Genomic DNA, 23,529 nt, shown 5'->3' on the forward strand with positions numbered 1-23,529 from the left:
TGCTGATTATTTTTGTTTCTTTAAAGTTTGCTTTTAAATTTAGTGAAGGGAGGGCACTCCAGGCTTTATTATTCCCTGCCCCAGAAGCACTAGTGTGGGGAAATCAGCTTTCTTGGCAGAAAAGAACACAGAACCCGTGAGACAAAGAAGATAGTGGAAAAATACACTACAAAGAAATATATGTAATGTTTTCTAGAATCCACAGGGAACCAAAAGTGATGGTATCAAGTCAGACAGTGACTCCTCTCTTTGTGAAGTAGCACCCTTAACAGCAAGGGGAAGGAATGCCTGCTTTGAGCTGGGATTGAGTTGGGGAGGCAGTGTCTGTTACGTGAGGGGGAAAGAATCATCCTGGCTTCTTTAAAGGCTATCCTGATTGAGCATTTTATCAACAGACTACATTCTAAAAATAATGCAACATATAGGATCACTATTAGAGAAAGGTAGAAAATAATCCTGGCAATAGCATGTCCAGCTCAGAAAATCATTCCTTGATCTGCTAAATTTACTGTGTCATTTGACACACTGAGGACTTTTAATTAATCAGCAAAACACTGAGAATGTTATTGCAATTATCAACAAACTCAATGACTTCAGTGCTGAGTTTCCTAGGTTGTTTTGGTTTTGATTTTTCTTTTTTACATTCCTCAGATATCTTTAGATAAAATTTAAAAGACCTAGAAAAATATGGCCAAGAGTGACTGTGTCTCAGGCACAGATATTTTCTTAGATACAGCGAATTTACTGATGGCCTGACATTTTTGGTTTAAAAGCTACACAACTTCAGACTCCACCCATTTCTTTTGGAGTTTGGAATACATGTTTTTACAAATTCAGAGTAGGCAGACAACAATGCAGATGTGCTTGTGAGAACAGGAGAAAAACCCAGACAAATCAGCTACAAAAAATGTGGACTACAAGCAATTCCAGAAGAGCTAGTCACAGACCCTTCAAACACTGCCTTCTTTTCAGTCTCCTTTGCTTTAAAATACATACATACATATATATATACAGAGAGAGAGAGTTGTAAACAGAAACCATCCTGGCAACATGCTGTGAAATGATCCTTGGATTTCAGAAGGTGAGGCTGATCATTCAATTAAATCGACTGAGAAATGCAAGGATATTTTACCAGTTCTTCTGGGAAACCATAATTAATGATAGATTAGATTCTCAAACTGGACATCTAGGTTGACTCTAAAGGGGGAGGCACTTACAGGATGTTTTCAAGCACAGTATTAAAATTTTCTGATTATACTTTTGTTAGGGTTTTTTTTTTTTCTTTGTATTTTTTCCAAGATCAAAGTCATAGGTGCTCATTTGAGTTTTTGGTCTTTCTTTTTTGTTTTTGAAAGTAGGTAATAGTTATAAACAATACAGCTTTATAGGTGAAAAACAGACATGCAGCATGCTTTAGGTTGAATTTGGTTTGTTTTGCATTAAGTTCTAGTTGTAACAAAGGTGGCTTTAAGGGGTTGCCCTGAGTGTGAGAGATTCTGACAAAAGTTAGAAGAAATTTTTGTTGTAATCCCAGTTCCAGCTGTGAAGGATCGACAAAACACACTGTGCAGAAGTGACAGAGATGAAATCTGTCTGAAAAAGCATTTGCTAGCTCAGCCAATGAGCCCTTCATTATCCATGAGCTTCAAATATTCTAAGTACAGAATTTTACTTCACTACTCTTGATCTCCAGAGCAATTTATCCAAGGAGCAGACTGTAGCAGAGGATCTAAGTCTTGAGACAAGTGTTTTTTAATCACCTCTCTGACTTTCAGAAGTCCATTTGTTAAAGATTTATTTTTTTTAATACATAGTCACAGAGAAAAAAACATTTGAGTGCAAAAATAATCCGAATGCTGAATGGCAAATTGCCCATAAATGCAAGTGAAAACTAGACAAGGTCCTGCAAGTAGTTTCCATGGAATCAGTGAAAATTACTGATATAGAAAATAAAATTCTGTTCCAAAAAGTAAAGTCATTTTACCCAAGGACATTGAAGACTTCGCTCATGCCAAAGAGCATCAGGGGGTGGTGACCACACCATTCTAGGAAGTCCTGAGTACGGGCACCGTATCAAATGGTAAGGCTGGGGGAGATAGAAATGTTTTGGGTTGTATTGGCTTTTAATTCCCGTGAATCACCGAGGAGCTGATTTGTTATCAGCAATAACAGCCTCTGTCCCTAAGAGAGGGGGACGATACAGGAAGCATATGCTCCAGGCTATGAGGATGTTGCCAGAAACGGGCGTAACGTTATGAACATGGTGACCTGCACTTTGAGATTGTAATTGCATGTGAAGTCATAAACTAGGCAGAAAGGACATGTAAGAGGGACATGGAAAGGAAATATAATGAGAACGATTAATACGTGATAGTTTCCAACCCATTATTTTCTCAGGAAAAGAATAAAACAGCATAGTGCAGAGCTCTTGGACTCCACCTTTTAGTTCCTTTAGTCAGGAACAGCTATATTCAGATCAAGTTTCTGTTTTATCTGTGGTAATGACAAATATCTTCTCCAGCAGCAGAGTTATTTGCTCCTAGAGATAACTGTGTTTCTCTGGGAATGAGTGGGATACAAGAACTGCACTGGTGGGCTCTGTGTCAAAAGGGGAAGCCAATGCTTGCCTTCAGATACCTATGGACTGACTGTACATCCATTTCTAGGACCACTCAGAACAAACTGTCATGCCTTTTGTACCAATTTCTTCATAAGTTAGGGAATAAGCTTCAAAAACTTGGGAGAGTAAGCTGAAATGCAATGCCATTAGAGGTTCAGTTCGCATTCCCCTCAATTATATCAGACATACAAAAATATTTTAGTACAATATTCACTACCCATTTCCTTTGTCTTTATTCTGATACACCCCAGATTTACTTCTTCCCCAGCCACAGGGATCACTAGAGCTGTGGGTATTCAATGCCTATGATTACAGTTTATCTGGGTTTATTTTGTGTATCACCCTTCTATCTATATCCAAGTCATAGAACTGACTATTGTATTAGATAGAGTTTATAATGACAGATTCCAACATCCAAATGCTAACATTCAGGTCCTTGCAGAAAGCATTACTTTTTACTTGTCTTGCAGATCAGCAGTAAGCACAATGTAAAACAAAATAATAATAATAAAAAAAAAAAATAGTTGGATAGAAAAACCTGAAAGAGTCTAATCTGTGAAAGGAGAAACATTTTAATAAACCTACAGAGATTTCTGGATGACTGTGTCACAACTGAAGTGCTCATCAGAGAGACGTGGAATTCTCGTTCATATAACTTTCCATATAAAACTATTATCCTACTAAAGTTGCCTTGATGTACCAGCAAAAAACCCAAAAGCTGTTACACAGCAGAAATGGCTGTGCATTTTTAACCAGATTGGATAATCAGCTGTCACTGCTGTCTGATCATATGGACTTCTGCATAGGAAAGCAGTTTTTCTTTGCCCAAATACATTAAGTTAAAATTTCAGACATAAAACCACAAATAGCATTGATATGGTGTTTAGCAAGGGGGAGTTCTTTGTTAAGACCTTCATTCCTGTTACTTACTAGGGAAGAAACAGATGGAATTCAAATTTTGCCCAACTGTTCAGAATGATGAATATATTTTCAGTCAATGCTGAAGGAGTACAAAGGTGTGACAAAACAGTCTGAAGACTGAAACATAAAATATAATTCAACATGCAGAATAAATACAACCTTCTCCTGATTTTTTTTTTATTTCCCTCATGACTTCCTCACACACAGTAGGCCACCAGCTTGCAAAAATTCAGTTTTAGACCTTTAATGCTATAGGAATTCTGGCATAATAATTTCTATCCAATTTAAAGCCTGAACTCAAAGCCACTGAAAACAATCAGCACAGCTCTTTTGATTTAGAAGATTTTATTTGGCCCCAGAAATTTGATCTTCAGGTATTCTCCATTCTCATAGGTCATGGCCTTTGGTTTTAACCTCAGTTTTATACTTTATAAAACTTTATACTGTTTTGCCATAATGAGTTTTTCTTCCAAGCCTTTCCTCTAACTGAAGATACAAGCTTTCTTTTATACTTCTGATGAAGCTTGTTGCTCATTGTTATTATAATTTTTTGGGGGGTGAGGTGGTAATGTAAGTTCTGGTATTATCAAAGTAGTTACAACACCACTGAATGCATTTCATATTACCAGTAAGAACTATTTGCATTAAATGTGACTTTTGTTTTTAGGCATTTAAAAGGGGAGGTGCAGAGAATAACCTAAAAAATATGTTTATCTTCAGTGCTGAATCATTGTCTGAAACTACTTGGAAGTTTGCCACTGATTTAAATAGGAGACCGATAGGGCTCTAAATTCCCTTTTCTGAGAATGTGCCCCCATTTTTTAAACAACTCTGAATATTTTCCAACGTTCTCTTCTTCCATTCTAGAATAGAACATAAATCAGAGGACTTTCTCTTTGTTGTTTGTCACATGTTTTCCTGGAAAATTCATAATGGGGATTTAAAGGAAGAAGATCAGCAATACATGCAAGATGTGTACACACATTTTTCTTTTCAACTCACATCTAAGGTGGTCTTCAGTGCTCTATGATTTTTCCTATTGTATGCAGAGTGGCTCGTTTCAATTTTGGCACCATTCAATATTTTCCTGCTGTTTGAAATGAAAAAGAAGTGAGTGTGAAGAGGCTGATGCAGACTGGCTCCATCTGCACTTCCTCACTGGCTCCCAGGCTGTCAAAGTCAAGGGCGGCTACGGTCCCCTCGTTCCAGCATCACTTACCCTTAACAAGGCATTGTTCCTAAACACTATTATTGTTTCAGGTTGTCACTTAAAGGAGATGCTACATGTACAGCTACTTCAGAAATGATGGGTTGCTCTGCCCTCAAAAGCCATGTTTATAGCTTTACCCTTTGCAGAGGATGGCCAGCTGCCACAGCTGCTGGCTGCACTTGGAGGATAGCTGCAAAAAGCTCTTCTCTGACCTAGTGGCTTTTAAAGTTTGTATTTCCCCCCATCGTGCTCCATGCTAAGCTGTGAAGTTTGCACAGCCATCTCCACCACTACAAAGAGGAATGCTAAGCTCCTTTACAAATTAAGAGATATTTCATAGCTGAGGTTTAGAGGAGACAGGAGCGGAAATTTCTCTGAAGCTACAGAAAGGTTTCTGTCGGGAGTAGACAATGAGAGCAAAAAGGTTTTGTTAAAATGCTGTATAAATCATTAGTTAATTACAGGCCTTAATCATCTGCATATTGTAGAAAACAGCCATGCTGCAAATCAGATCCACTCAGCCAGCTCACAGACTGGCACAGAACTGAGAACTGAATGTATGGGTAGTTCATAATCATAATAATCCCTTTAATCTGGTGGCACTGCTGCACATAATGATATTCTGAGAGAAAATCTGATGCAACTTTAATAATGCTAGGGAAAACAAAATACAGATGTTCCTGAAGTAAAGGAATTTACAAACAAATGTACAGAACATTAAAAAGTAAGATTAAAAAGAATTTACCATCTGCAATAAACTAAAGAATAATAAATCTGACAACCTGAGCCAAACATTTAGAATGCATTTGTATATTTTCAGAACTGCTGTGCTGTTATGAAAAAAAAAAAAAAAAAAAAAAAAGTCAAACTATCCTACATTCATCAACCTCTCTCATTATCCAAGGCTCTCACCACACTTGGCTCACAGGTGCCAGGCCACAGCACAAGCCAGCAGTTGGAGTCCTTCACCCAAGGACTTTCAGCTGCTGTGGAGTACCCATTACTGCAAATTTAGTTTTCTGACACTTACATTCATCCTCAGCTTAAAAAAAAAAAAAATGCAAATTCATATGACATAAAAGATAATTTTAAAAAATAATTAAATTCAATTCCTACTCTCAGAGATTTAAAGAATGCTCAAGGTAAAACCTTATAAAGAAGTTTCAACTACAAAAGTCCTCATCCAGAATCTACTGGGAAGATTCTTTCACCCATCCAAGAGGATTTTTTTTTTTTTAATAGGGACAGTCTTACTCAGATTAAATCACTGCTGTGCAAATCTCATGCAGGTCATTATGAACAGCCTTTTCATGATGCCATCTCTTCCCCTTTATTTTTGTTAAGCAAGTTATTTCTACTCAGGAGGACTGCATAGCCTCTTACACATTGGAGATATTAAACAAGGCTAAGAGCTGTTTGCTCCCTGCTACAGGGGTCTCTGTCAGCTACAAAAGGATAACAATAAATAAGCAGTATCTGTGCACAACAGTCAGTCAAAAAAATCCCAGTGAACATTCAACTCAAATTAACTCATGTCCACAAAAAGTGGACAAGTAAAATGTGCAGCTGACCAACCTACTCAGGCAACTGAGCAATGGAAAACTGTCAGTAAGACAAGAAAAGTAAGACTTTTTCCCTAACCATAAAACAAGCTTCTGGAACTGTACCAGTGATAAAAAGACACAGAAAGACACAAAACTACAGCTGCCAGCCCAGCCAGCTGCTGGGAACATCCATGTGACAGCAGGGCTGGGTGACAGCAACCATCTTCATCATCACTGGGATGACTCCACTTGTCCTTGCAGCAGTGACAGTGGGCCGCTTGTTCTGCATTTCTGCAGTCATCCTGCAAAATACAGTGTGCTCCAGAGCTAAGGGGAAAAAAAATGTGTGAACACATTCTCTATGGTGTTTTTGCTTGGACCAGGCTTCACAAGCTCAAAAATAGATGGATTTATGTTTCCTGAATTGTTAAGGTCCTCTCTGTTGAACTCAAAGCAAATAAACAGAGGAAAAAGTGTTGTATAATATGAAGGAGATGGAATATTGGCTTTCCAGAAGTGGGTATATTTTGTACTTTCCAGTGCCCTGGAGCAATTTCCAGGACACTGTAGTGCTGCAAACATAAAGGTACCATGCCCAAAAGACCTCTGTTCTCAGTTGCACTTGTCAACCTGATCCAGGTGGTACTTTGGTCTATGCAGAAACTGTCAGCTTTCTTTACTGAACTACTTACTTCCATCTTTCCCCACTTCTACTGTGGCTCAAAGTTTCTTTGTGTTTCCTGACTGCCATATCTGCTCATTTTTCATCATCTATTTAGATGCTTAATGTTTTATGGTAGGAAGCATCTGTTTGCTGTGAAGAATAACTAATGAAACAGGCATCCCATCACTAACAGACATTGGATTGTTTCTCACTATTAATTAGAAAGATGAAACTTTTCTTCTTTGTTTTTTAAGGAAATGTCTTGCTGACTTTTATTTTGGTTTGTGTTGCTTTTGTGTTTTATTTTAAAGATCTCTAATGAGAAAAACAGCAAGCACAACTTTGCAGAATGGCAGTAGAAAAGTCTCTAGAAAAGAAGCTTCCTTTCCTTCTTCAAAAGCACATTTAAATTCTTACACCACTGGATATTATGTATATAATATCCAGCAGGTTACAGGAAACAAGATCAACACCAAAAACTGAACTACCTTATGAACCCTCCCTCTTGCCTAAATGTCTTTGCCTCATGTCTTAGAATCAAGAAGGCCTGATGAATAATTTTCAATTATAAAGAGGCACTATGTTCCTGAGGAAGTCAGGGCTTCTTTTCAAAGGAACTAGTAATGGGCAATAGGATGGAGATCTGAATAGAAAGTGACTAGAAGACTAGTAGAAAGAAGAAAAAAAAAAGAAAGCAAAATAGGAAATATGGGGCAGGGGGCTGGGGAGGAAATATGTATTCTGGTCCAAACAACATGTCCCTGCAAATTTACACAGTCTAGCTGATTCACTAGAATTAGATTAACACAACATTGCTCATTTCCAAGTGCAAAGTCTGCGTGCAGAAAATGCTTAACAACAATACTAAGAGGAAACTTGCTGAAGCAGTAAGACACAGATGGCCAGGATAAAGTACTGAAACACCACAGGAGTCAAGTTGTACTGGGGATGAGATGAGATTTCCCTGTGCACTGATCTGCTCTGTAGAGGACAAAAAGTAACCATGCCTACTCTGGAGAAAAAAGGAAACGTTAGAACAGCTATGTGCAGCAGATTTAGGGATGGAGATGTGCCAGAATAAGTTTCAAAAATTGTTTCTCTTGCCAATAATGAGTAAGCAGATTGAACATTTTAACATACAGTTAGCATTCTGCATGTAGGTAAAAGAAGAATAAAAAAAACCTCTTAATCCATGCATCAAAGACCCTGGGGACAAGGAACACATCAATATGCTATCAGGTATTGCAGGATTTATACTGTCAAACCTTTGGGCATTCTTTGCAAATTAATAGCTTTTCCCTGTCAAGATGCAAAGATTTCTTTTGTTCTCACTTGATATGAACAGGATTGAGGGATTGCTTTAAAATAATGAATATTGTGAAGGAAGGGTGGGGTTAAGCATTAGGGAAATCAAAATCATCTTCTTGGCTTTACTACAAGAAAATTTGGATTACATTGAGGCAAGTCATTCAGTTTCAGTAGATTGGTTCCTTACGCACTTAATACTGAGATTAAAATAATACTACTTTCTCTCTTCTGTTTTTTTGTGACTTGTGTATTTCACTCCCTTGAAGACTGCATTTTCTCCTATACTGACTTCTAGAATAAAAGATCCTACATCTAAACTGAAGACTTTAGGAATCATAATTCTAACAGAAGGCATGTTTGTAAACCTATCATTTGCTAGTAGATTAGTTGTACAGCAAAAGAAAAATAGCTCAGAGTTGAGCACAATTACAACACACAAGGACCTATTTAAATATTTAAATATTTAATTTTTTTATATGAACACTGCTAATTCCATATCTATCCTATCTGCAATATCATTGGATAATTCCCTGGATGTTGATGTTACATGTTTATCCTCACAGCAGGATGGAATGAGGCATTGTAGGTAACATAAAGCAAAAAAATATTTTTGGATTATAGACACTCATACTAAAGATTTAAATAGTTTCCCGAAATCAAGATCAATTAGCAACTTTGCCCTGCCATAGATCTTGAATACAAGGTACAATTACTACCACTTCAAAGCAACAGGTATCACCCTTTAATGCCATTTTAGGACATTGGATACCGTTTTCCTACTATGGTCAGCGAAATAAGGTCTGAGGCAGGCAGAGAAGAAACAGCACATTTACTTCGAAATGGAGAGGTAGAGACAAGACAAAGTGTTTGAGCTGCACTTTCTAAATAGCAGACTGTTACCCTGCCATCAGCACATTTTCACAAGTGTTCCTGAGCAAGGGAAGACAGCACATTGTCCCAAATTACTTACACACTTTATCTCAGAAGCACCTTAATTAAGCCATTTCTAAATGAGTGGCATGTCAATGTTTAAACTTTATATTTACTAGAGATAGTGAGTGAAAACTACTTTGGTTCCACACATGTAGACATCAGTATCCAAGTGACATTTTAGAAGTTTCAAATGAGACAAATTTTCTGAAGCTTTCTTGTCAGCTTTGTGAAGAAGTTATTCAGAAATACTTTATAGTGTTACTCAAAATCCCATGAAAGTCACTGCACCGCTAGATTCAAAAGACTTTTCCTCCCAATACTAAATTAAAACTTATGTTCACACACCTAGTCTGGGTGCTGCAGATTAATGATTTTTCATCACAGGAACTTCCATAAATTCTACAGACCTACAGATTTAAATCAGACACAGTTAAAATGAAACGTGGAATTAAACTCATAATCCATACTTGATTGGATTTTGCAGAATTTTGCAACTGTCTTATTCATCATGAGCTTTCCAGTGCTAGACCACAGAATATGCTGGGGACAGTCAGCTTTGTAATCAAGCATCCAGACAATCCCAGACACTGACAATATGATCCATGATTTAGGTCTCACTCAAATCCCAGAAAAGTTCATAATCAGTCTCGTTAGTACTGGCATACACTCAGCTAGATGAAGTCTCTGTCAGCATTAATGAGGTCAAGTTCTTAACAAATGTGACAGACAGAAAAGCAGCATTTGAGGAGATTTAAAGATGGATGTATCTATCTAAATTATAGACCTATGTAGTTCATATTGAATTGGAAAAAGATAAAAGATCTGAGAAAGTAATAGAATAAGTAAACACCAAATAAGGTTTTCATTAATGTAAAAATAATCATCTCTGTTAACAGGTTTGTCTTTTGAGATATTACTATACTCCAGTGCCCACTTTCTCACAAAATCAGTGCTCTGCTTGGCTGCCAGCAGATCCTCCCATTCCCAGGGCTCATCATCTTCTTTGCAAATACAGCTTCAACAAGCTTCATGTGGGTACTGCTTAAGTCCTTTGCTTTTCATTGCTCTTTGGTTACATTTGTAACCAAATGTCATGTCATTTGTTTTGTCATGTATTTACATGATCTCCCTATATGAAAACAGCCTATAAAATCTCTGGCTAATATTAGGCATTTTAACATAAAGAATTTATGTGGATGGGAATGTAAAAGTTAAGGACACAACAAGACAAAAATATATGTAATTAAAATGTTTTAAAGGTGATGATAACTGGAGAATTTTGAGTTTCAATACCCAAGCCAAAAGGCACCCGTTTTTCAGATGTAGAGCAATGACTGGATAGTAACTATTATAATTAGATAAGCATATATAATCATTGATCCTGAACACATATTAATGAAAAATATATGCACTTTTGTAATGATTACTACTGAAGTTTTCTTGCTCCTCAAGCTGGTTCAAGTCATTTTACTACACTGCAAGTTCAAAGACAGAAAAAATTAAATCATAATTGACACTAAATTATCTCTGCTGAAATGCTACTGAAAAGCCAAGGTTGCCAAAACTGTAACCTTCAAATTCTTGTTATGGAGTTTATGCACGAAGCTTTCAGTTGTGGTGGAGCTCAGCAGAACCTGCAGCTTACTACAGCTGCTGCAGCCACCAAGTCCCTCCCAGAGCTGCTAACAGAGTTAACAGATACTCTGCATGACCTGCAAACCAAGAACAGCCAGACAAGAAAGCCCAGTGGACATCTCTCTGATAAAGAAGAGGGAGGCCAGGGCTGCTGATACCAACCCAGATAGCGGTGTTTGGCTGTGACAGCAACTGAGCTGCACAGGAAAGTTCTTCTCACTTTATATATATTGTATATTCTGAAACAGGATTTATCAAGTAGGCCCAGCATCCACCAACTGCTCTGATGGAGAGCAAAGCTAGGTGCCAGAGACAGAAACTTATGTTGCCTGAAATAACTGTTAGAAAATTCAGCTGCATTGGTCCCTCTCAATGATTCCCTCAGTAATGGTGCTGGATTCTCTCTTGCATGCAAACATCCTGTATCTGACTTGGAACAAAAAGTTACTATGGCACAGGCTATTTTTATTGTAAGGCCCTTATTCTAAGTCCAAACTATTAGGTACAGCCCGTGAAAATAACTCTGGGAACTCTGCTTAGAATTAAAAATCCATTCAGTAAAAAAATTCTTGTTTCCTATGTCCAAGAACTTCCCAAATATAATTATAAACAGTTCATAGTGCTGTGACTGTAGACAATTGAATTTTAGAAGTAAACTAATCCAAGACCTTTTCTCATAATGGATCACTGAATCCAGAATCATACAATCCAATAAAGAAAATGATATATAATGCTGAATGAGACTATACCACATAATAATAAAGACCACACCACTTTCTCCACTATTCATAAAGCCTTCCTTTAAGTAGCCCCATATCTCAAGATAACATCTAGCAACTTGTTTCATAACTTCTTAACCAAAACACTTTTTATTTCCTTTTTTTTTCTGTGATCCAGATTTTTATATTAAAAAAAAAAAAAAATTAGAATGAGAATTTAAGTAGAGATCAGGTTGGCATCTTTGGAACTTGTTTTTGAGATTTCCTCCCTTCTGCCTAATGTACATAGCTTATTTACTGTCAGGTACTCTCAGACAGAGATCAGAGGCTAAAAATATCTTGAAGATATATTCACCAATATGTGGCAAATTGAACAGTGCTTAAGACACTCACTGAACAGACTGAGAGAACTGTGGTTTGAGCATGCAAACTGAAGTTATTCTCATACTGAAATGGTAGAATTCAAAATAGATGTCTCATAGTGAACCCCACCAATCCTGTTTAAATGTCCTTCAGTCGACTTTAAAGGACCATTTTTAGAGGAAAGAGAATTAACCAAATTTAAGGACACATAAATAGGCTGAACAGAAAAAAATCAGAGTGAACATCTGTCTGATGAGCTATTCTTCCCTAAGGAGGGAAAAGTGACTACTGTCTCACATTCATCACTGCTAGAAACATCTACACAGAATAACTGAGAGTTTTTCTAAATCATCACAGTCAACCAACAAATAACACACATATTGTTCTGAGCCACACTATTTCACAGGAGTTAACATTTGGACATTTATTTTGGGAGATGCAGAGGACAGAACAGGAATTTTTTAAAGCAGTTTTACCTTTGTTTATAGTTGCATTCAGCTGATCAATAAGACAGAATAAGAATATTATTAATAAATCACTGCTTCCTGTTGGCTGGCTCCTGACAAGCTTGTGTTGTTCAATGTTGCCGTTGTCCAGGTTCCCATATTTTCATTATTATTATTTTGCCCCTCTACAATCTTTTTTTATTTTTTTTTCTGGATACCCTGGGAAATGTCTGGATTCTGCATGATTAAAGTTAATGGGAGCTTTGCCATCAGCTTCACTAAATATGGGATAATACTCTGTGCCAAATTCCATAAACCTTCTAGTAAGCCACAACACCTGTTTTCCTTCTCCCATGCCCCGTTTCTCTTCATTGCACATTTTTTCTCTGCTCTGACACTTATTAATCCATGCACTCTATCCAATCAATCACATTCATCTTTCTTCACCAGTTATGTTGTTGTAGCTCTGTGGCTGAAATTACCAGGGCAGTGTGAACTCACTTATAAAAGTGCTACTTTTCATATTGCCAAAATAATGTCAGTGTATCACAGAACACCAGTTTAAAATGGTATGCAATACCTTTTCATGCATCTTGATCTGATTTTAATTTAACTTTCAGTCCCACTTGGAAAATCACCACCCTATACATTTATTTCTAAAATGTTCTTATACCCAAGTGTTAAATCTTTGCAATTGTTCAGTGCGTGGAATTCCAGTCTCCCCTTCCTAGCAAATGTAACGAACAAACTTTATTATTTCTGTCAAAATGTTTCAACATTTAAACTTTAGCAGTTCTTCATTCTTTGTGTTAAAACCGTTCCTGGAATTTTTGGTTTAACTCCTCTTGAGCTTAATTAAACATATGTCTTCTAAAAACACCAATTGAGACAAGCAGAACAAGTGGACCTCTCTTAGGAAAGCACAGAGCCTCAGCTTTAGAATAATAGTGACTAAGCAGAATGGAAGCAAAGACGATCATTTGGGAATGATCACTCGGGTCAACAGTCTCAAATACAGATTAATCATGGGGGGAAGGGCCAAAAAAAAAAAAGAAAAGAGCACTTTGGGAACAGTTGGTTTCTTATTGAAGCAAGACCTACTTCCCTGTCTCTTTAGCATATTCTCTCATTTGTTAAGGCCTTTCATTAGCTATGTGAATGTAATCCAGTACTTCATCCTCAAAATGTGCGACAGGCCAAGCAGCAGGTGAAGGACATCCTTTATTCAATTCTGTCTGACTTTGACTTTATTAGAGTGAAACATCATTCAGGATTCAAATTAATGTCTATCCCAAGAGACGTATTGTATGGTTCGATATTTACTCTAAGTGTCCTTTGAATTTGCTGTCTACAGAAACAAAGGGCAATGCCATTATCAGAAAATTTATTTTCTCCTACTGGAGACTGCTCTGTAAAAGCCAGGCTTCTACTCCTGGTAGCTTATAAGATGCAGGATTTTTTGCCCTCCCATCTTTTTCTTGGGAAAAAATGAGCAGCTACAGTACTAAGAGCAAAACAGCGAATGTTCATTCAAAATCTAGCTAAACACACACGCAGTTCAGAGTGCAACTGCTAAATGCCTATAGCTCACTCCCTGCTTTCAGATGTTAGAACACTGCCTAAGGGAGGCAATGACACAGAGTATTTCATAATAGTACCTTTGGAGCCGATTTTTACATCTTTATCATTAATTCCCAAATACAGAGTCAATCAGCTTAATCCAGTCCCACATCAGCACCAGGTTGCTGGGGTGTCTGGTAAAGCAACCTGAACCGATGTGCCAAAGAAATTGTACTTCAGCCTTGTGGCTTTCAGTGTACCATACTTAATTTTTAATCATTATTGCTCCTTTTTTTTGAAGATAAGACTCAAGATTAAAAGAATCAGAGTAGCTTTAAAACACTTGAACCAGAGCCCAAGGTTTAAACAGCAGAATTCATACAAACAGAAAGCCAGGTAGGGAGATGTAAAAAAAAGATATGGTAGCACCTCCCTCAAATGTAGAAGGGAAAATTTTCTCCTGAGCAGCATAAGCACACCAGAGAAAGAAAAGTGATTCTACTGCTTCCACAGCCATCCCCATCACTGGCTCCAGAGCTGCTATTCATTCCCCAGCATCCAGACTGGGGCAAAATTCACTGCAGATGCCCTGATGTGTCTGCATGTGTTATTCTGGGGGGTTTTGTTTATTTATTTATCTTGCTTCTATCAGCAGTTCTTCTTTTCAGTCTTCTCTTATGCCTTGATACTTTTCAGTAACCAATATGCTTAAAATTGAATAGTAGTTCAGGCTCTTGGGAAATTTAGAAGTATGTTAGTAATATTTAAGTTCTTTTATGGGTACAGAGAGTAGGAGCCATTCTTTTACTGTATTGTCTCATCCAAATAACCCCTTTATAGAAAAATAATATATTTTTAGGTATTTTTTCCCCCTATTTAAAAGCTGCGGGGGGGGGGGGGGGGAAGTCAGTACTCCAAATGTTAAACAACTTTCTTAGCTTCCCCCCACCTTTTTTTTTTTTAACAATTAAAAAATATTCAGATTGAGATGTTTTTAAACCATGGAATGATCTGCTTCAGGGTAGGTTTTAATCTGGGTCACCATGTTGCAAAATAGGGCTTGGAATATTTCTCATCTAAGTTTCTTTCTATTTTGAAAGTTTGCTCTGTAGAGCAATCAACATCAGTCTAATTGATATTCTGCCAACCCCTTAATCCACATTTGTGCGCACACACTATAAACCTGTGGGTTTATGGCACTGCAATTTACTTCAGTGTCAACTGAATTGTGTAAAACCCACTTGCACATCAATGGGATCACCCATTGCGAATTGGTTTTGTGTAGACAGGGAGTAAATCACCTGATAATCTGATGAGGATGGACTGTGTAAATAGTCCCACAAAGAACAAACGCGCATAGATAGGGCAATAAATTGGAATGATCGATGGGACAAGCACCATGGTAAGATCAAAGACAGGAGGCTGCAGCAAGCTTTTTAATCACCAGACCTTGCACTCCCATTAACCACTTCCTGCAAACGCTCTCTCAGCACTCTGAATTGGAGATTTTCCACTTTTTTTTGCCTTGCACCATTCAAGTTCAGTAGGATACAGCCTCGAGCAGCATCAGAAACCAGCTGAAGTGCAAGCAAGGCCTGTCTGAAGATGTGTTTGCTTGAGGCTCTGCCCTTTGCCACCCGAGGGCTGTGCCACCCTGCCTTCCTCCCGAGTTGATCTGCTGCACACAGTCCTTCTCAGCAGCTATCAGCTCAAACTGTGACTGCATTCTTTGGGGATCAGGGTACCAGGGGCTGACACCTCCCCATCCCCAAATCCTCGATGCTGTAACCATGCTTTGCTTCACAAACCAGCATGGCAGTTCAGCCAGAAGAGCTCAGCACGCAGAATGAGCACAGGCTGCCCCTTCCTCCCCTCACCATTTTGTCAGAGCTGTGCTTACACTGCTGTCACTAATCTTGAATTTGTTTTTGGTCCAAGTTTCCAAGTACTTTCTCTGCCTTGAAAAGCTACTCTGCATTTTCCCTCCTCAGCTAGTACCTCCTCCACCCCTAAACTCATTACCTCTACTGTTCCCTTCTCAAATATCTCCTAACCATTATCCACCTCATACAATAATCCACTGCCAACTTAAACTCACGGTTCTTTTTTTCCTTCTCCTTTAGTCTGCAATATCACTGCCTCATCACCCACCAGAAACTTCTTCCTAAGCCTGACCCCCTTCCCAGGTGCCCTCCATTATTTCATCTGACCCAGATTTTTGTTTCATTTCTCAACAGTGGTTGGCTGCAATAGCAACTGCTTCTTTTTCATCTACTTATCGCAGTGAATCTGTACAAGATACCAGAAGACAGTTCTGAAGTGCAATGAGAAATGTTTGAGTACTCACTACTTTTTCTTCACCAGATTGAAAGTAGTTTAATTACCTACAGCTTTACAAATACTCAAATTATCAAATTAGCTCTTCTTCTCAAATTTTTCATAATCCTACAGATGTTTTAGCTACCAGCAGACACAAAATGTAGCTTCTTAGAGAGAAAAAAACATGCAAGCAAGAAAAAATTGCTATTTTCACCTAACTCATCCATATTGCATCACAACTTGAGCAATATTTAATATGTTATTGTTAATTTTTACCATCTCTAATCCTTTTTCTTTGCATTTTGATTTCCTTCCACTGCCAGATTTTGCAAGCATGCTGACTGTGACTCTTCAGAACAAGGCCAGTTTAGCTTTCTGTGCAGCATAAACACAGCCATTGCTTAGGACGAGTGAGAGGGAATTCAGCATGCAATATAAGCATGATGTACTTTCAATAAGCTTTTCTTTCTATATATCAGTGTAGCACATATTCAAAAACATTAAAGAATTTTTATACTTTAGAAAACAGCCATATATTTGTATACTGAAGAAAAATAAACTTATTTTCTCTGTGTTGGTGGGCAGGAAGGGTTGTTTTGTTTTGTTTGTTTGTTTTGTTTCATCCTTTTCCTTCCAGTGTTTAAGGCATAAAGATGAAGGATTGTCAATGAGATTTTTAAAATAATCCTGAATGCCTCTTTCATTTTGAGAGCATAACCATTACCACAAAGGGCTCATCAAGGTGGGTTTTTTTAAAGAATTGTTTTGGAAAAAGCTTCAAAAACTGCCACACTTCTTCACAACCCAAGTGGTGGCCTCAGGCACATTTAATGGAAGGCTGGCTTCCAGATACCATAGCTTTTGATGAGCTCACTCACAAAGCAGGCTCCCTGGATAAGCCAAGACGTCAAGGCAAACGCAAATGCTTAAAGAAACAATTGCTCAACAAAGGGTTGCAAGATTTTTCCCAAAACACACAGGTCAAATAATTGGAAATGTGAACACGAAAAATTATTACAGCTCAGATTTTTTTTTTGGACATGTCTTGCTTTCGAGGTAATAGTCATATGGTTTTTCTCTCCAGGAATTTCAGTCAGCTGCTGCTTTATCCACTTAGCTTAAGAGCTCTGCAGACCACCATAAATACTGTAGGCATTTCTTGCTAAAATGGCCAAGACAAATTTTTTAACTTACTCCACAGTTAATGCATTTTAATCTAGAAAACAGGAAGTCAGATGGGAAAGCTGTCCAATCTGAACATTGTATCTAGACAAAAGATGCAGAAGATTTGCAGTGGGAAGTATCCCTACAACTATTTTAATTTTAGGAAATAGAACCTCATAATTACATAAAAACCTTTATTGGGAACTCTAACACTTGGGGGGGGGCAGTCTAAATCCAACCTAAATAGAAAACAAATACATGCTACTGCAATCATCACCACAGTCTGACTATCTAACTTACAATAAAGAGAGAGACAAGTCACATCAGGTCTGTTATGTTTCACATAAAGAACTCTAAATAGCAACAAAATGAAAACGAAATTTCAGCTGGAAATTGTAAAGCACTAAATGGGTTGAGATTCTCTAAGTGCCACAGAGACGGGCTGACATTCCACGGCAAAACACTTATTTTAGCATTTCATTCATCCATGACTTATTAGATGCTTCTTATTTTTGATTTATCTTGGGAATTTTTGATCAAAGAGGGACACATAAAAGTTTTCATTTTTATCTCAATAAGTCAGTAATTCTGGAATCAAATCAGTTTACCAGTGAAGCAATTTTTTCCCCCTCTTCCTTAGGAAAACCACTTTGCAGAATTTGCTAGTAAGAACTGTGAAAATTAGTTATATATAAGACTTATATCTGGAGGCTAAACCAATTACACTGACCTTTCCCTCCTTACCTAATACACATTCTTTATATGTTAAAATATAATAACATATGGAATAGTTTCTGCTCTTTTCCAATACCTGGAACTGTGCAGTAGCTTATAAAGCAAGGAAATTTATCTGATATAGAATATTGTGATGACTTAAGATTTTAGCTCCAAAATTATAGTGAAACAATCACTTTGCATAGGTTGCCTTGCTTTTCTACACTCAAGAAAAGACTGCTGTTCAGTTGTGTGAAAAACTTAATTGTGTAAAATTAATCCTTTTACTGTAGCAATCTTCTGCTCTATATGCAGGTATGAAGACACTTTTACCCAAGGCTGTTAACATTATATCCCCAAGGAACCTCTCACTCAGAAACCAAAAGAGCAAACAACTTTGTGTCAAAGAGTCAAATCAAAACATAAATAACAGATGCTAAAATACAGTATTTAACCAGCTGTGGTCAAAGCAGAGATTGTTTTGATACATATATAATAGGCTTTAAAAATTAGTATTCTTAATTTGCTGACAATACGACAGTAATAAAATGTCTCCAATGAAAGATTTCCAATGGTATGCACAGCATTAGGAAGGGAGGAATTTATTCTGTGGTCCCTTCAGCAATCAAAAACACCAAAAGGATTTCACGGAGCATTTTCGACCAGCTTTTATCTAAGGCCATACTACCAAGCTAGGGAAGGCATTTTCCACAAATTAATGAATTAATTCAGTTTTCACTTTCACTTTCTGTTTCACCTTAAAAGAAAGCCCTGAGGCAAGAAATACTGCAGCACAACACAAACTCATGCTGGTTTGTAATGGAGGTCCCTGTTCAAGGCTTGGTCCAGTGTCAACCTCGACCTCAAGAGCAGGTCCTTGCTGGAAAAGCAGTTAAGGAAGCAGGCATAGCAAAGGAGCTTTCACCACATTAGGTGACAAGAAGGAAGATGCCCCATCCCTGGAAACGTGCAAGGCCACTGGATGTGGCTCTGAGCAACCTGGTCCAGTGAAAGACCTGTCCCTGACCACAGGGTTGGAGTCTGATGTTCTTTAAGGCCCTTTCCAAGCCAAGCCATTGTATGATGGTATGACAGACACAGTCAGGATAAATACGAGACAATGATTAGTCACGCATGAAATGCAGCATTGTACATTTCTGTATTTTAACGTGTATGCTTAGTTCATCAGCCCTGTTGAGAAAACTATCAATTGAATGTGTGACAGGGTCAAAGCACTGGTATAAAAAAATAGTAATACCAAACATAGCCATCACAGGATTAAAAAAAAAAATATTTCTGTTAATTCCCTTTAAGCTGATAAATTCATGTTCTCTGTATGTTCTATACAGCAAGACAGGAGGAAGGAAAAGGTAACTAAAAAAAGCAGATGAGTGGATAGAACAGAAATAATAAGCAGAGAGAGAGAGGGACTGTTCTTGGGGGGGAATACTAGAAGACTTAATTGGGGAGACAGAACATGAAAACTTGAAAAACAAAGTTGAGCAGCTATCTGAAATCTAGACTGATATTTGACATGGGTCATGTGGGATTACTTATGGTTGCCTTCTGTTACTGCAGCTCTTCATGCACAGACACCAGAAATACTGAAGAAAACCACCTGGAGTGTCCCACTAAGCTTTCATTGGCTGAAAGCAACATCAAGAATTTCCCTAAGAAGCATTTAATTATGATTGCACAACAAAGCTAGGATGCAAAGGGGATGAATTGAATCTAAATTTAGATTAAAAGGTGAACACGTAAAAATTGCAATATCAACTTTTTCTCTTATCATTCAAAAGCTGCAACACAATTTCCCTGTTTGATTCTTAATGACAGCAGTACTAAAAAAGAATCAGAATCAGTAGAGCAGATCTCCCTTAAATTTTATTTAAATAGTATGTGAAACAAATAAATAGTAAAAAAAAATCTAAAACCCAAGAACACAAAAAAAAAACACCCACCAAACAAAAAACTCCACAAAACAGTTGAGAAAAAGCTTCTCACTATAGTACAAATTACTGAATATTCAGCACTGGTTCTAAATGAATGAGGCAATCACCTAAATATATGAAAAGCTAGAGTGCAGTACAGTATATGTTAAATCAAATACTATCACAGGTTTATCCACGCCTGGGATAAATCCAGAAAGGCACAGCAAAGTCTGAGAAAGAGGTGAACCTGAGATATACATGCAACAGAGCTTCCTTATGCGGCAGAAACATTATCAAGCTATTACACAGGCTTTTGCTCATCGGACAAAATAAGAGGAAATGAAAAGGGAACATCTGCAATGTCTAAAGTATTCTAAAGGGAATATACGGGAAGGATGTTTCAAAGCTATTTGAGCTAGGGTCAAACTGGGATAAGAGATGCACAACCTAACAAAGGTCAAACTGCATACTAACACAGTTTACATTCTAAAATAATTACACTCTGTGACAAATAAATACACTTTTCCGAAAATTATTAAACAAATGAGAACAAGCAAGACACTAATTTAGTGGTCCTTTACTGATCTAAACTGGTCCTGTGTTTTGCCCCTTGTTAGAACATTTGCTCACTGTAAAAGAGTTAAGGTAAAGCTATTACTTTGAAAGAGCTCGTAATACCTACCTGAAAGAACTTTTTATTGAATTTGGGGGTAACCTCTTTATGCAGGTATTACATTGCCATCTAGTGTATACAGTATATATTGTAAATCTGCTCCCCGGGGTTTACATCACCTAAAGAGCCTGAATTTTCCCCTTTGTTGGCTTTCCTCGATGCATTTTATCTTGAAGCAGAGCAGTTTTCCTCCGGGCTACTCAATCCTAAGAAACCTGTGGCTGGTGTTAATGAGAGATTCAGTACCATTTAAAAAAACACTATTCCAGAAGCAGCCACCAGCTGAATCTCAGTGTCTTTGGCAGGTACATCCATTGAAAGTTTTAGGAATTTCAACTGTTCTCATGCAGCAAGAGGTGATTTGGATTCAATGGTCCTCCCCTGGAGGGGATGGGGACTCAGATCCCTGACAGCAACACAACTACCCTGCTCTGGAGCAATACTGGGTGGGGGAGAGGGCAGCTCTTTCTGATGCCACTTTCAATTACTAATTACACACTGTTATCCAGACAAGGACAGTGGCTACACTGTGCTGACAAGTCCTGGGATGGCAGCGGGGCAGAGTCCACTTTGTGCAGGCAAAGGACTGCTCCACACCATAGCTGCAGGGTGTTCCTACCATGCACCCCAAGCCACCACTGCTCTGTCAGGCACTGTCCCAATCCTATTCTAAAAGAGCAAGTTCGGGAGGCTGGTGTTTCCCACAGCTCACCACTCTGTGAGCTTTTAGCAGCTACATATCCCACCTCTGAGCACCATCCTTCCCTGCATTACTTGGGAATGGTCGCTGAACTCCCCTGCTGTGAACACTGCTGGAGGCACATTTTGTGTTGCATGGAGAAAACACCACGTTGTGTAGAAGCTGCATCACTACATAATCCAGCTTTTTGGTCACTGGAAAAGAATAACACCTATTTTTTTGCCTGCAAAGAGATAAGCTATCAAAGTATACTACAGAAGTTTATTAAGAGCTGCAGAGATCAGGCTTCCAAATTCTAAAACACAGGAAAATATCAGATTCAACTGCTATGGATTTTTCCATTTCTTCTTGACTAACAATTTCAACCAGCTTCTTGTATGTACATAGCAAATGTGTTAAGATAATTTTTAGACAACTCAAGAAAACCAGTTTAAAAAATTGATTTATGGTTATCAAGTTCCACTTAAGACCAAATGAGTGAGGCATCCTGTTTATGAAATAGGAGAGGTTAAGAACAGGAGATGTTTAGGTGCTCATAAAAAGTGGAGCTTGGCCATCTTGAAGTCTTGCAATAATGAAGTGCTGAGCAATGCCCCACCACTCTTAACACTCCAGTTTAAGCATCTGAGCTTTTATACCCAGTCCTAGACCTCTGAAGCACATTTCCCCAGTATGTTCAGTAAGATTTATCATTTCTGGAAGAGTTCTTTCGAGACACAGACTGACCAGGTCCAGAATGCAAAGGTTAAATAAGACAGAGAAAGCTACAAAGGAACACATTGCTCTGGCACAGTACATGAGAGGCCCTGGCCACCAGGCTCTCCAGGAGGCGCCCTCTCCTTCCACCCATTCCTTCCTTGGCCACCGTGTGCTGCAGTGAATGCTGAGTGCAAAAGAAAGAAGAAATGGTTTCACACTCACCCCATCTGCTAGTGCACCTGAGAGAGAAACAGGCTCTTCACTGGAAAGAAAGAACAGGAAAAAATCCTTAACTATTACCAGAAAAGGAAGTGGCCTCTGCTTTCAAGATCCAGGAACTGAGGAAGCTCCTTTAAGCCCCAATACCAGTTACAAATACCAAGTTATACAAGCATTGGCTACAGCTCATTTTTTTCAGTGTCTTGCCATTTTAACAATATAGCATAATTTTATGCATAAATAAAGATATTTTAATGCATAATATTTTATGCATAAATAAACCAGATTTTACCTTTTTTTTTGCTAGCTGTTGGGGCTTAAATTACTGGTTCCCCTTGTTAACACGTTTGCTCACTTTACTGGTCTAATCATGATACTTTGCACTAGGTGTAATCACAAAAAGTGCATTTAATACACTGCAGCTTTTTTTTTATTTTTTTTGGTCACTGTGTTGCCCATTTATATTTGTTGTTACTATAATTAATATTCAAAACATATCCTTTATCAAATTCAGTTTTTGCTTGTTATTGACCCACATATATTACTTACACTGTGCTTCGGGATGTGAACACACATGGAGCCCATAAGCAGCTGGCCAAAGGGGTGGAGGTTGGGGAGCACCCTAATTAATTTCAGTCTAAAAGAGTCAAGTTAGCAAAACCTCACTGTCTAAGCTAACCAATGCCCTTTAAAAGTTAGCACTACAAGGGCTCTGTCAGCAGGTTGGTCCCTTCCAGCAGGGAGGGAGGTGAAGGACAATTAAGGCTGATAGTGTCTCTTGTTAGTGCAGCTGTTGGGCATTAGGCCATGAGGAAAGGTAGCAAGTGCAAACAGACTTCCAGGGTGATGATAATTTATTTTTTTTCCTAAATATGTTGACCACTAATTCAGCAAGCTACTGATACTGTACAATCACCAACAGTGTAAATATTTCCATTCTCTTCAGTAGGACAGCAACTCAGCTAAGTCTTTCATATTAAAGTCTGTAATAATCTACAGATACAGAAGTAGTGAAAGATTTTAGTACAGCTCTTCCATCCCCTCCTGTGGCCTGTTTTCCTCATGCCATCGCTATCCTTAAACTTATTTCATCCCTAAATTCACAACTTGTCAAAGGCAGGCACAGCACCATCCAAGTTAGTTCAGACATATCCTTAGCCTTTTGGCTTGTAGTTAGTAAAAGCTGC

At 38.1% G+C, this 23,529-nt stretch overlaps 1 long non-coding RNA gene across 1 annotated transcript; it reads right to left on the minus strand.

The window, feature by feature from the left end:
• Window positions 1-1,334: 1,334 nt before the first annotated feature.
• On the minus strand, window positions 1,335-23,077 carry LOC147653055 (uncharacterized). The gene is made up of 3 exons (XR_015287443.1): window positions 22,892-23,077; window positions 22,346-22,385; window positions 1,335-4,631 (listed from the first exon to the last, which is right to left on the minus strand). It is a non-coding gene; the product is annotated as an uncharacterized LOC147653055 (long non-coding RNA).
• Between the last annotated feature and the right edge of the window lie 452 nt (window positions 23,078-23,529).

This window comes from Cyanistes caeruleus, chromosome 5 (assembly GCF_971803275.1).
Source record: "Cyanistes caeruleus chromosome 5, bCyaCae1.hap1.1, whole genome shotgun sequence".
NCBI classification, from domain to species: domain Eukaryota; kingdom Metazoa; phylum Chordata; class Aves; order Passeriformes; family Paridae; genus Cyanistes; species Cyanistes caeruleus.